We start from the raw sequence: 14,218 nt of genomic DNA, 5'->3' as shown, positions 1-14,218 counted from the left end.
TCAGGCTCAGGCTCAGGCTCAGGCTCAGGCTCTGGCTCAGGCTCAGGCTCTGGCTCTGGCTCAGGCTCAGGCTCTGGCTCAGGCTCAGGCTCAGGCTCAGGCAGGCTCAGGCTCAGGCAGGCTCAGGCTCAGGCTCTGGCTCTGGCTCAGGCTCAGGCTCAGGCTCAGGCTCTGGCTCAGGCTCAGGCTCAGGCTCAGGCTCAGGCAGGCTCAGGCTCAGGCTCAGGCTCAGGCAGGCTCAGGCTCTGGCTCAGGCTCAGGCTCAGGCTCAGGCTCTGGCTCAGGCTCAGGCTCTGGCTCAGGCTCTGGCTCAGGCTCAGGCTCTGGCTCAGGCTCTGGCTCAGGCTCAGGCTCAGGCAGGCTCAGGCTCTGGCTCAGGCTCAGGCTCAGGCTCAGGCTCTGGCTCAGGCTCAGGCAGGCTCAGGCTCAGGCTCAGGCAGACTCAGGCTCTGGCTCAGGCTCAGGCTCAGGCCCTGGCTCTGGCTCAGGCTCAGGCTCTGGCTCAGGCTCTGGCTCAGGCTCAGGCTCAGGCAGGCTCAGGCTCTGGCTCAGGCTCAGGCTCAGGCTCAGGCTCTGGCTCAGGCTCAGGCAGGCTCAGGCTCAGGCTCAGGCAGACTCAGGCTCTGGCTCAGGCTCAGGCTCAGGCCCTGGCTCTGGCTCAGGCTCAGGATCTGGCTCAGGATCTGGCTCAGGATCTGGCTCAGGCTCAGGCTCAGGCAGGCTCAGGCTCAGTCTGTCTCCCAGGCCTGCCTGCACTTCATTCAGCTTCTCTGGGGTTTCCAAGTCTCGTTCCAGCCCTGGTGCCAGCCCTGCCCAAGAGAAGTGTGTGTGACTTGGCCGGCAGCCAAAAGCACTAGTTTCTGGGGGTCTGGGGTGGAGTGCAGCTCAGCAGGAGGTTTGAGCCCAGAGCCTTGGGGAAGGGGTCCTGAAGCATACACTCTTGTCCCTCCCTCTAGCAGGCTAAAGACCTAGTCTTCCCAAATAGGGCAGCCCTTGTTCATGTGCTAAATGGCTCCAGCCTAAATGTGTCCTCCCCTCTCTGAAGCCAAGGCTCCTCCCCCCAAGCCCTGCGTGTCCACTTGTCCACATCTGTGCCCCTTGGTGCAGTGACAGCCCCAGAAGAGCCTGCTCTAACTCTCTGTAACAATTACGGTGCCCTCCTCACCCCTGCCCATTTGAACACCACTAGGATTTTAAAGTACAGTACATAGATTTTAATGAAATTTATATTCTGGCCAGAAAATCACAATGCCCAATATGGGGACATTTTATAAGATAGCTCAGATATATTTTTTCAAAACCATCAAGGTAATCAGAAACAAGGAGGGCATGAAAAACATTTGTGAGCATGAGGACTTTCGGGAGACACGGTGACTAAATATAATGGAGTGTTCTGCCTGGGAGCCTGGAACAGAAAAGGACATGAGTTAAAAACTAAGGTAATCTGCATGAGATATGAAATCTTGCTAGCATTAATGAATCAATAGGGCATCATTAGTTGTAACAAAACTATCAGATTAATGTAAGATGTTAACAATAGAAAAAAATCGAGGTACAAACTAGATGGCATCCTTTTTGTTATCTTTTTGATTTTCCATTAAAACTAAAACTGCCCTAGCTGGTTGGCTCAGCAATAGAGTGTTAGCCCGGCGTATGGAAATCCCAGGTTTGATTTCTGTCAGGGCACACAGGAGAAGCGCCCATCTGCTTCTCCACCCTTACTCCTCTCCTCTCTATCTCTGTCTTCCCCTCCTGCAGCCAAGGCTCCATTGGAGCAAAGTTGGCCTGGGCGCTGAGGACCGCTCCATGGCCTCTGTCTCAGGTACTACAATGGCTCCAACCGCAGTGGAGCAATGCCCCAGATGGGCAGAGCATCGCCCCCTGGCATGCTGTATTCTGGTCAGGCACATATGAGTCTGACTGCCTCCCTGCTTCTAACTTCAGAAAAATACAAAAAATAAATAAATAAAAAATAAAAAAATAAATCTAAAACTGTTTTTTTAAATTAATTGTGCAAAAAATTCAGACAGTTACTTCAAAAAATATACAGATGGAAAATAATAATGTAAAAAGACGATCAATCATTTAATAAATTCAAATTAAATCACTATGAGATACTTCTATTTCCTACCAGAATGGTAAAACAAAGGCAATTTCAAGTGTTAGTAAGGATAAAATGTAACTGATATTGCAATATATTTCTAGTGTGATTACAAGTTGGTATACCTTCTTGGGGAAATTCACATGAAAACTTTTACATAAATATTTATAGCAGCATTTAATAATAATTAAAAAAAACAAACAGAAAATAGCCCAGCTTTCCATCAACTGGTAAATTGTTAAACAGTGGTAGATGTACACAATAGAATATTTTTCAACAATACAATGAAACATACTGCTGTTTCACAAAATAATATATGGGTTTCTTTTTAAAAATTGAGTTATTAGGTTGACACTGGTTAAAATTATACAGGTTTCATGTGCACAATTTTACAACACATATGTATACTTCATTGTGTATACTATGTGTATGTACACACACATATATTTGTCATATATATGTATATATGACATGCAGAAAAGGTAAAACTACAGGGGTGGTATATAGCTCAGTATTTGCTAGAAGACGTTGTTGGTCATAGATGTTTCCTACATTGAGACAAAGACAGCACCAGCACTGTGGGGTAGTGAGACACTTTTGTGATGACTGTGGTGGTAGATATATGGCTCAATGTCTTTGTTAAAACCCATAGAACTCGACGCCTTGAAGAGTAAATTTTAATGTATTCTAATTTTAAAAATCAACAAAATTTGTGTTGGGAGAGTATAGTTATAATACACATTATGACAAATTAGTCTAAAATTATTAGAAATGAATTAATAACAATATTATGGAGGGTCAGAAGAGAATAATTAACATAAATAATTCTAAAAAAATCTTTTGATGTCAGACTGTAAGGCTAAAGACAAAATGAGTGTTAATTACAAATCCTGTTATCTAGTTCATATATACATGCTTCTTACAGGGCTGTGGCATAGCAATCTTGAAATAATTTTATGTCTATTCTTAGTATAAACAAGAAAATATTTTGTTGATTATGAGTGATAAAATTAGTAATAAATTATTTATTTCTAGCCCTGGCCGGATAGCTTGATTGGTTAAAACAGTGTCTGGAAGCGCAGAGGTTACTGGTTCAATCCCCAGTCAGTCAGGGCACATAGAGAAACAGACTGGTATTCCTGTTCCTCTCTCCCTTCCTCTCTCTATAAAATCAATAAAGTAAAAAAAAAAAAGTTTTAAAAATTATTTATTTTCTTTTTTGATTAATAAGGTCCATATGAAAATTAGATATATTAAATAATTTTACCCTAATTCTCATCAGTACATAATAACATATTTAGAGAAAGAAATTATACTCAAAACTCTTTTACTTGCAATTTCTATACCTTTAAGTGAAATTTAATAGTTTTCATAATACTAAAATATGTTGTCAAGTCAGTTTCATTAGCGACCAAATAAACGGCCAATTGGGGATATTTCTATATATGAATTCACAAGGTGTTTGGTTAAATTTAATGTAAAATAACTTGAGAGTCAGTAGAAATAGTAAATTTATTTAGAAAACTGTTCTGTGACTAATTGCTTATTCATAAGCTAAAACACTTTGCATTTTTTACTGTACTATTTTAACAAAGCAAACAGGGTTTGAAAGTCACAGGAAAAATTGTTGCCTGAATCCAAAATTAATTGATCTCTGTACAGTGCTTAGAAAAATATAGAAAATAAAAGTAAACGTATCTTCCAAGCATCAATGGACACAAAAAGAAAGAAGATTAATAATGTTAATTTTTCATAGTAACTACCATACTAGTAAATAAATGAAACAGGATTCCAGAATGCCAATAGTATTGACTACAATATGAATTAATAATAAAAGAAGAGGAGAGCTTTGAAGACATATTATTATGGAAAGGAAATAGTTTCTGGAATTATTGTTAGCTTTTTCATTTTTAATATGAATTCCATGTTAGCTATGGGTAACTCCAAGAGAATGTGACATAAAAAATATGTAACCATAGCTGCCATTATGTGTTTGTATTAAAATAATAAAATTTGTTAATCTTAAAATTACAGAACAGACATCCCGATGCACCTAGATTGGATGGAGAGTAACACTTTCTATGCAGTCTTTCCCAGTGATCACAGCACGATCCTGGCCAGAATAAAACTATTTACAGATCTTGAAAAGTAAATAATTGCAGGCAACCTTAGAAACAAAATCAACATTCAAAGATCAATCAATACAGTGGTAAATGCCTTGTTCTCATATATTTGGTGTTGTTGTTGGTTTTGTTTCTCTTATTTTTTTTTTAATCTCATATCTCATTTCAAATATCCTGAATCCCAGAACTGCATAACGGACATAGAGCATCCCTCTTCCTCTCCTCCTATCTCCCTATTTTTCTCTTCCATTTCCTGGGGCCCTATTTCCAGGCAAGGCCCAGTAGTGGCTACAGTGGCAATGGTGGTAGCAAAAGTCATGGAGGCAGTGAATGCCATGGAAGTACTACAGCTCTGAAATAAAACCTACTCTTTGACCAGAAGAAACAGCAAATGGGTCTGTGGTCCAAAGAATATGGAGTAAAGTCTCCTCCTTCCCCATCATGTTTTCTCTCACTGATCCATACAGGAACATAGAAAGCAAAGAGAGAGATTAAACTTTATTTTCAAATCATGGAAAAGGAGACCTCAAGAACTAAAGAATAAGGTAGAAATTATAGAGAGAAGGAGGCAACATAGACTTTTAAAGGAGAAGTATGTTGTTTCCCGTCACCCAGGGATGAGACTGGTTTCTGTCTGGCACAGTGGGAATACCAAGATAGAATGCAATGTTATTGCTCAACAGTTGAGTAAGCGATGACTAAGGTTTCCTAAAGTACTACTTTGTAATTTCTCTCTTTTTTTTTGTATTTTCCTGAAGTTGGAAACGGGGAGGCAGTCAGACAGACTTCCGCATGAGCCCAACCGGGATCCACCTGGCATGCCCACCAGGGGCGATGCTCCACCCATCTGGGGCGTCGCTCTGCTGCAACCAGAGCCATTCTAGTACCTGAGGCAGAGGCCATGAAGCCAACCTCAGCGCCAACTTGCTCCAATGGAGCCTTGGCTGCAGGAGGGGAAGAGAGAAACAGAGAGGAAGAAGAAGGGGAGGGGTGGAGAAGAAGATGGGTGCCTTTCCTGTGTGCCCTGGCCAGGAATCGAACTCGGGACTCCTGCATGCCAGGCCAACGCACTACCACTGAGCCAACCGGCCAGGGCCCTAAAGTACTACTTTTTAATGAGGCTGAGAGCCAGAGGTAGATTTGAAGCAAGCTGCTTGAATGATATATTTTTTTTTATTCTGGCCCACTGTCTTTCAGGATAGAGAGACAGGGATGTTAATAAGATCATAAAGCAGCAAACCAGTCTGACCTGTTGTGGCACACTAGATAAAGCATCAACCTGGAAAGCTAAGGTTGCAGCTTCAAAATCCTGGGCTTGCCCAGTCAAGGCACATATGGGAAGCAACCAATACGAGTTGCTGTTTCCTGCTTCTCCCCCCACCTTCTTCTCTCTCCTTTCTCTGAAACTCAATAAATAAAATCTAAAATAATTTTTGTAAATATTTATTTTTTTAAAAAGGCAGCAAAAAAAGATATATATATATATATCTCAAGAGAAAGAGAGAGATGCTCCTGGGCAGCTGTTGAGTCATTTGGTACCAGAAAATGTAATGTCTTGCTTTCTAGAATAGAACAGTTCTTTGCCCCTAATTCTGCAATCCTTTGCTCCCTGTCCAATCCAAATTTAGGCACATTAAAGAGAAAGCCAAGTTAAATGCTGGTAGTTGAGGCCAGGCAGGTTCACACTGAATTGGGGTGACAGTAGAGAAACTGCAGAGCCCGGAAGCATTGGGCCATTCCCGTTTATTGGAGGCTCACAGAGACAGGCAAATGAATAAGCAAAACCGAACCACTTTTTGCAGTGGAGGGCAAGGGATCAGGAACACTGCCTATAGGGAGAACATCTGTGTTAGGTTTCCTCGCTTGCACTTTGCATGATTAGTGTGCGAGCACGTGGCAGAGCCACGTGTGTGTAGCCTATGTCAGGCTACAGGCACTTGCCTCAGGGCAGATTGCGGATTGCCTGCCTGCCACGGAGAGGGCTGTTCTGTTCTCTGTGCACCTGCTGCCATGAGAAGTGTTTTCCCCCTCTGTTTGCCCGTCTTCCATTGTGACTCTAATGAACGGAAATGGCCCTAATCTTTCCTCTGCAGTTTCTCTACCATCTGCTCAAATTCAACGTCAGCCTCCTGGCCTCGGCTACCTTGGCCACCAGCATTACAGTGCCTCTCACCGTGTCAGCTGAGGGGATTAGGGGCCCACACCTCGCAGTGGGAGGGGAGCAGTCTGGGAGAATCACCACCAAAGAAAAGCGTCCATAGCTTTTCAGAGAGACATACACGTGGCTTTTTGCCACGTGCTCACGCACTAATTGCGCAAAGTGCTTACAGCCGGGAAACCAGTGAGCAAGTCTAACACCATTGTTTTTCCCACACCAATTGGGCAGAGTTCTCTGTGACATGGAAGTAAATTTCTATCATCCTTTAGGATGTTGGTGCCCAAGTCATTTTACCAAGTTAAGGAGAGGGAGGGAAAAGTAAGTGCAGGACTAGCTGAAGGTACCAAGGATTTGAGGGCCCATAGAGAACAATATAGCATATGAAGGACAGAAAGGAAGGGCCCCCTGAGCTCAGGCACTCTTTGGAAACTTAGGGTCGCTAGAAGATGATGCAGCATGGACTCTGAAACAAAGATCTAAGGAGAACAATGATCTCAGTTACCCCCTGTAAAACGGCTTCCCAGTCTGTCCTGCTTTTCCCTACACCGCTGGTGGGGCATAGTGTAATTGCTTCTAAACTGTTGTAACTTCTAAGTCATATTTTCACTAAACTCCTTGGATTGTCTCATGGGTGGAGAAAAGTATGTGTTTGATCGGGTATGAGCATGATTCACTGTTGGGAAAAATGCTGAGTTAGGCTTGCTCTCTTGCACTTAGCACGATTACTGTGTAAGCAAATGGCATAGCCATGTCTGTATAGTCTACATAAGGCTACAGTGTTTTCCCTCCAGGCGGCGCATGGCTTGCCTGCCACTGTGAGGAGCCATTCAGCTGTTGGTTTGCCTGCTGCCGTGAGAAGTGATTTTCTGCTTCCTGTGTGCTGCTCTGCCGCGGTGAGACTTTAAAAAATGGGAATGACCCTATGCTTTCCAGCTCCACAGTTCTTCTACCATCTGCCCGAATCCTATGTGAACCTCTCTGGCATTGGCCACCAACATTACATTCACACTGGAGAAAGAAATAGAAGCTAGTGTGATCTTGTGAATTATACAATTGGCCCAATTCAATGTGTTGATTTTGGCTTCCACATCTGAAGGTCCTTTTGAAATTAGTGTGTTATATATTTGTGTTTCCTATCTCAGAACTGCCAGATGGGATGCTTCTGCTCAGAGAAAGGCTGCAAATAGAGAAGTGCTAGTGAAAACCTGCACCTGCCATTTGCTGCCATTGGGTCCCGAAGGATTTAGCGTATCTCTCTCCTCTGATGGCCAAAACTTTCACTACAAATATGATTTTATTGGTAAATCAAAAACCTCAGTTTCAGCAGCCTTGTCTGTGGTGTTAACGCACTTTCAGAGATGGCTGATGAAATTTACCCAGACAAAATTCATCCAGACACCCAGACAAAATTCAGGGTCTGATAGCCAAGTAAATTTTCTGGGGATTATGTGGGCAAATTCTAATGGCCAATCCCTCCAAAAATCAGGAAATCTATTGCTACCACCATAAATGGTTACTTGGCATATTTTTGGACTTTGGGGGGGGTATTGGAGATAAAACAATTCTCTGTGAATAGTGTGATATTGCTGATTGGAGCCTCTGAAAGAATGGAGCCTCCACCTCCACAAGAAGGCAGCCAACACTCAGAGTCATCCTTTCAGAATTCTGGCTTCTTGAAACCCCTTCAAATAGCAAATACTAACTTGCTTCTGAGCTCTTATTAAAACTGAATGCCTGACTCATGCAGGGTTTAAGCCTAGCTTCTTAGGCTATTTATACATTGGTAATTTTACATTCTGGAACAAAGCTGGTTTGTCCTTAGTAGTAACTCAGATATATGGCAGCTTCCCATCTAGCTTGATCTGTACACATAGTACACTGCCTGAAACAAAACCACCATCTCTCCCAGGATCACTTACATGTGTGGTCCTGGGTCTTTGATGGTTTGGTTTAAGCTGAAACGCAATTCTATCTACTTGGCTCCTGAGACTGTTTAGCTTCAACACTAGATATGGACAAAAATAGGACATTGTCACTTCACTTGAAATGCGTAACTCTGATTCCAGTGGCCTGGCTATTTGGTCTGCCACTTGAGAAACCACAGATGGGCAGATTAACGAGATTCCTGTTCAGCGCCTGAAACTGTACAAACAAATTGCAGCTGCTGATTGAACTGTCCGAGCCACCCGTCTTCCTATGGTAACAACCTTTTCTCTGAAATGAGACCAACGAAGACCACGCAACTGATTGAGACTTCATTTGTTTTTGATTCAGAGGCTACGACTACATGCCTGACTTTTGACATCTGCTGCAAGTTAATCTACTGACCCCACAGCAGTGGGGAGGCTTCATCACAAGCCGTGGCAGGTTGTCTACAATCAGAACTAATCAATGTCATTTTTTTTCTGTCTTTCTAGATTACAACAGCTACTCAACAATAATGGCAAAGTCTGATTTTACCTTCGTCATCTTTTTCTGTTCTAAACATTTTAGGAAAAGGGAGTTTGTCAAATGCTTTGTCCCCAAGGAGTGATAACTCTTCTGCTTCCTGGATAACGAGAGGACAAAAGGGATGAAAGAGGATGGAATAGCTTCCCAACTTCAAATGTGAGGGAAGAGTCTACACAGGACTCCCTTACTTCTGTCAGAAATGACAAGTTCTGGTTGTTCCCAAAATTGTTGTCAGGTTCAATAATTTTCTATAAAACTCACAAAACTCGGTGAAAACTGTTTTACTCACAGTTACAGTATATTAAAGGGAAAGGATTCAGACTGAAGTCAGCTGAGAAAACACCATTTAGGGCAGAGACCAGGAAAAGGGGCCAATATAAAGCTTCCAGTCATCCCCTCCCTGTGGAGTCAGCACAGCCCTCCTTTTTCATCATTAACACGTGATGATACATACGCAGTATTGCCAACCAGGGAAGCGTACCTGAGCCTCAGTATTCAGATAGATTATCGGGATACCATCATGTAGGCACACCTAATTGCCCAAATGGCTGATGACATTCTCAAGTCCCAGCCCCTCCAGAGATCCCCTAATACAGGGTAATCCAAAGGCCTCATCACCAATAACATTGCTGCAACAAGGTGTGGCCAGCTTCCACTGTAAAATACATTCTTGTACTATTCAGTGTGACCCAAAACCCCTAGGCAAGTAAGACACTCTAATCAGGCATAATATTCTAAGAGTTTAGAGATTAGGTAAAAGCCAGGCCTTTCTTAAGGTAAGGTTAAGTTCTTTACTACACAGGGGATGATAGATGTTAAAAGCATTATATATATAGGCCTATTTTGAATATTCATGTTTTCTTTCCAATTATTCCTGGTCATGGTGCTTTTTTTTTTTTCTTTTCATCCACAGTTCCAAGCCAACCTGATTAGTGCAACATCTACATGGAGCCCAACAAGAAAGGTTCTGGGGGCTTCAAACAACTCAGATCACATTTTATAAGTTGCTCATATCCTTTTTGTAACTGATGCTTCCAGATAAATGTCTGGATATCCAAAATTTGAGTATTTAAAGGGAGGGAAACATCTTGGTTTCTGGGTGGGAACATATTCAATCCCAGGTCCAGGAAATAATAATTCTTATCTTTCAGTACTACCAAGGACTGATTGATATAAGACCCTTTGGGGAAGCACACCAATTATAAGTGTTGTTTTTATTCAGAAATACCATGTAAAATCTGGGGATTATACTTTCATTTTGAAAGTCAGGCATTAAATTGTGTTCTTCTTAAAAATGTTGAGAATTGTACTTTAGTGATGGTCATAAAAACTTTTAAATGTTTAAACAAATACCAATAGAATCATTAAAATTATTCATGTTGGCCTCAATTTCCTGTAAGGTTTGTTTAACATGATAGAAATACCCCTAACTTCCTCTTTAAGGTGAATGTGTAGTCTGTGCAATCATTAATGCAGTCTGCTATACCTGGGTGTATGCCATGGCCTAACTGTGTAAGTCAGTATAAAACTTAAGAAGAATTACACCAGGATGCTAAGGTAGCTATGGATGATTTATGAAACACTAATTGAAACATTAGGGGAAATGGACAAAGGCAATACTGCAGGATGGTCTCATACTGCTGTTTCTGGGAGTCCTATTGATAACAACCTTAATTTAATATTACATTTGAAGAAATGGAAAGGATTTTACCCCAGCCCTAGTTGGTCAGATTTGTCAGAAAGACTGTCAGAGGAGTATATGTAAAGGAAAATTTACCAAAAGTTAAGATGGTATGGAAAGAGTCATACACATTGTTGGGAGACGATTTTCCTTCATCTCTTAGATATCTGTATAACTTGTTGCACCTTTTGTTCCAGAGGTCTTTTCAAAGATATTTGTATAACACACAATCTTAAAAAATAGATATAGTGTCAAAGATGTGTATCCTCTCCAGGACAAAGACTAGGCAGAATTACTAGCAACACCCTTATAACATTGTCGATTTCACAAGCTCGGATTTCCTGATCTGTAGAGCAAGCCCACCACCTGCACAGCATTTATCTGGGTCTGCCTCCGTCTCACCACTTGGGAGTTTAGGGAAAGGTAAACATATGCTCATGCTGCCTGCTGTGCTGTGAACAATAATTCATTTGTCTCTTTCCCCAAGAACTATGACTTTTGCCAACATATGTGAAAGTATGGCAGGCTAATATTTTTAGCTTACAAGTAAGATAAAATCTTGGATCCCTTACTGTTCCTGAAAAAGAGAACAAAGCCAGACAGACTCAAAGCATTTGATTTTAAGATTATCTATAAAAATATAGTAATGACGACCATAAAATATAAGTGAAAGATTAGACATAAATCAATGGAATAGAACATAGTGTCCAGAAAAGAAACTACATATGTGGGCAATTTATTTTTTTAATTAAACTTCTAATTTTAAAATGATTATAGATTCAGAAGCAGCATGAATGACAAGAAATATACAGAGAGATCCTCTGTATCTTTAATCCAGTTGTCCTAAAGGTGACTTTATAAAACTACAGTACACTATGACAACCAAAATATTGACATAAATGTAACCAAGATAAACATTGTTACCACTGTAAGTACTCCTCATGGTGCCCTTTAAAAGCCACCTCAAGTTCCTCTGCATCCCCATCCACTATATTTATTACTGAACCAATCTACTACTACAGAAATTAAATCATCAAAGAGAAAAATCAACTTCTAATAATTTTCCAATTAGAATGTCCAACTGTCTAGACAGTAGTGATCCTTTCAGTGACTTGGTAAGGAGGCAGGCAACCTGGATATACCATAAATATGTGAGCCATCCAGCCTGCTCCAGCCACCTCTGACCTAACCTTGCCCAGAATGCTGGGGTTTGCCACTGAAGGCTGAAGGTGCCCAGGGCTGTCGGTGCCCAGGGCTGTCGGCCCCATCTACGACACTATGGACGAGCCTAGGGTATTTCTTCCAAGAAGCAGGTAAACTGATCTCATTTGCACAAGGGCCACTTAACTATGTCTTGCCTGAATAGTCAGGTTTTTTATTCTTCTCTCAAAGATCTCTGTTGTGGGTGTTGATAGTCCTATTTTCTGCTGCTTTGTTTAATATATAGTGTTTCCTTTATTCCTCCTATCTCAATGCCCCACTCATATTTCAGGCTGGGACCTACTCCTAATTTAGAGCTCTCTCTCCCCCTTTTGCCAACTTCTATTGTGAATTTACCTTTGCCACCCAGCTTAGTGTATCCCAAGGTTCTCTTTACCATGCCACAGTTGCAGAGCTCCAGGGAAAAGCACCCTGGTCTCATCTCTCCAGGCAGAGGAGAACAGAAGCTCCATCTCCACACATGCTGCAGATGGCTTTTCCAGTCAACCTGAATCATTACCAGCTAGAAGCAGCAGTCATTGGGACCTGGACATGAGCTGCAAAGTATAGAATTGTGACAACAATTCCAGTATCATGCGAACTTTTCCTGGATGTGGACTTTTTCTGGACTCCTGCTCCTTGTGATAGCTCCTAATGGACTGAACTGGGGTTGGGTTGCATTCGCAGGGATTTGGAATGGTGTTGGTGCCAACTTGGACTTGGTGAACATGTTAAGGACACTACTCTTTTATGGATTCTTGTTGTATTGGCCAAGAGTTTGCTTAAAGGCTTTAATCACTGTAAAAAAAAATATATATAAAAGGCTGGATAAAGAAGATGTGGCACATATACACTATGGTATACTACTCAGCCATAAGAAATTATGACATCAGATCATTTAAAACAAAATGGTGGGATCTTGATAACAGTATACGGAATGAAATAAGCAAATCAGAAAAAACCAAGAACTGCATGATTCCATGCATTGGTGGGACATAAAAACGAGACTAAGAGACATGGACAAGAGTGTGGTGGTTATGGGGAGAGGAGGGAAGGAGGGAGAGGGAGAGGGGGAGGGGCACAAAGAAAACTGGATAGAAGGTGACAGAGGACAATCTGACTTTGGGTGATGGGTATGCAACATAATTGAATGACAAGATAACCTGGACATGTTTTCTTTGAATATATGTACCCTGATTTATTGCTGTCACCTCATTAAAATTAATAAAAATTCATTTATAAAAAAAATATGGGCCCTGGCCGGTTGGCTCAGCAGTAGAGCGTGGGCCTAGCGTGCAGAGGACCCGGGTTCGATTCCCGGCCAGGGCACACAGGAGAAGCGCCCATCTGCTTCTCCACCCCTCCGCCGCGATTTCCTCTCTGTCTCTCTCTTCCCCTCCCGCAGCCAAGGCTCCATTGGAGCAAAGATGGCCCGGGCGCTGGGGATGGCTCTGTGGCCTCTGCCCCAGGCGCTAGAGTGGCTCTGGTCGCAACATGGCGACGCCCAGGATGGGCAGAGCATCACCCCCTGGTGGGCAGAGCGTTGCCCCATGGTGGGCGTGCCGGGTGGATCCCGGTAGGGCGCATGCGGGAGTCTGTCTGACTGTCTCTCCCTGTTTCCAGCTTCAGAAAAATGAAAAAAAAAAAATGTGAGCCATCTTTCATGTGCAGTTTCTTAGAGACCCAGTTTGGTTCTTCTCCAGTGTCTCTTCTAGGGGTTGTACCTGATTTTATTGCCATTTTTCATTCAAATTCATTGGAAAATGGATTAATTCTGCTTTTGTTTCTTAGACAAGAAGCTCTTACTCCTGAATGTCTTGTGAGAAGACATAGTGAAAAAGAGCCAACCATGCACACCACAATGATGACAAAAGAGAGACTACATAGATTGCTTTTCAAATATTAGAGCAGTTTTGTGTCACGAGAATGAATCCTACTTGTTTATAGTATAAAATTATATTTATATAATGCTGATTCTTCTTTCTTTATTTATTTAGACATTTAATTTTCTATACTGTTGTTTTTCATTTTTCCATTGTGTTTCAAGCATATTCACAATTGCTCCCTGAAACTGTTTCAAGTATATTCACAAATGCTCCCTGAAACAATTTATTTATGACTGATTTAAAATATTTGTTATATAATTTTGACATCTCTGTCATCTTGATATTGAAATCTATTGATTGATTTTTTTTTTGTGACAAAGACAGAGAGAAAGACAGAGAGAGGGACAGATAGGGACAGACAGGCAGGAAGGGAGAGAGATGAGAAGCATCAATTCTCTGTTGTGGCACCTTAGTTGTTCATTGATTGCTTTCTCATATGTGCATTGACCAGGGGTTATAGCAGAGCGAGTGACCCCTTGCTCAAGCCAGTGACCTTGGTGTCAACCAAGCCAGTGATCTTGGGAACAAGCCAGTGAGCATGGGGTCATGTCTATGATCCCACTCTGCAGCCAGTGACCCCACGCTCACACTGGTGCACATGCGCTCAAGTTGGTGACC

At 42.0% G+C, this 14,218-nt stretch overlaps 1 pseudogene; it reads right to left on the bottom strand.

Annotated features, from left to right (window-relative positions):
- Positions 1–13,389: 13,389 nt before the first annotated feature.
- Positions 13,390–13,545, bottom strand: LOC136312056 (large ribosomal subunit protein eL39-like; annotated as a pseudogene).
- Between the last annotated feature and the right edge of the window lie 673 nt (positions 13,546–14,218).

The sequence above is a fragment of the Saccopteryx bilineata genome, chromosome 8 (assembly GCF_036850765.1).
Source record: "Saccopteryx bilineata isolate mSacBil1 chromosome 8, mSacBil1_pri_phased_curated, whole genome shotgun sequence".
In the NCBI taxonomy this organism is placed as follows: domain Eukaryota; kingdom Metazoa; phylum Chordata; class Mammalia; order Chiroptera; family Emballonuridae; genus Saccopteryx; species Saccopteryx bilineata.
Note: the sequence above shows the minus strand (reverse complement) of the source record. Positions and strands in the feature narration are given on the sequence as shown.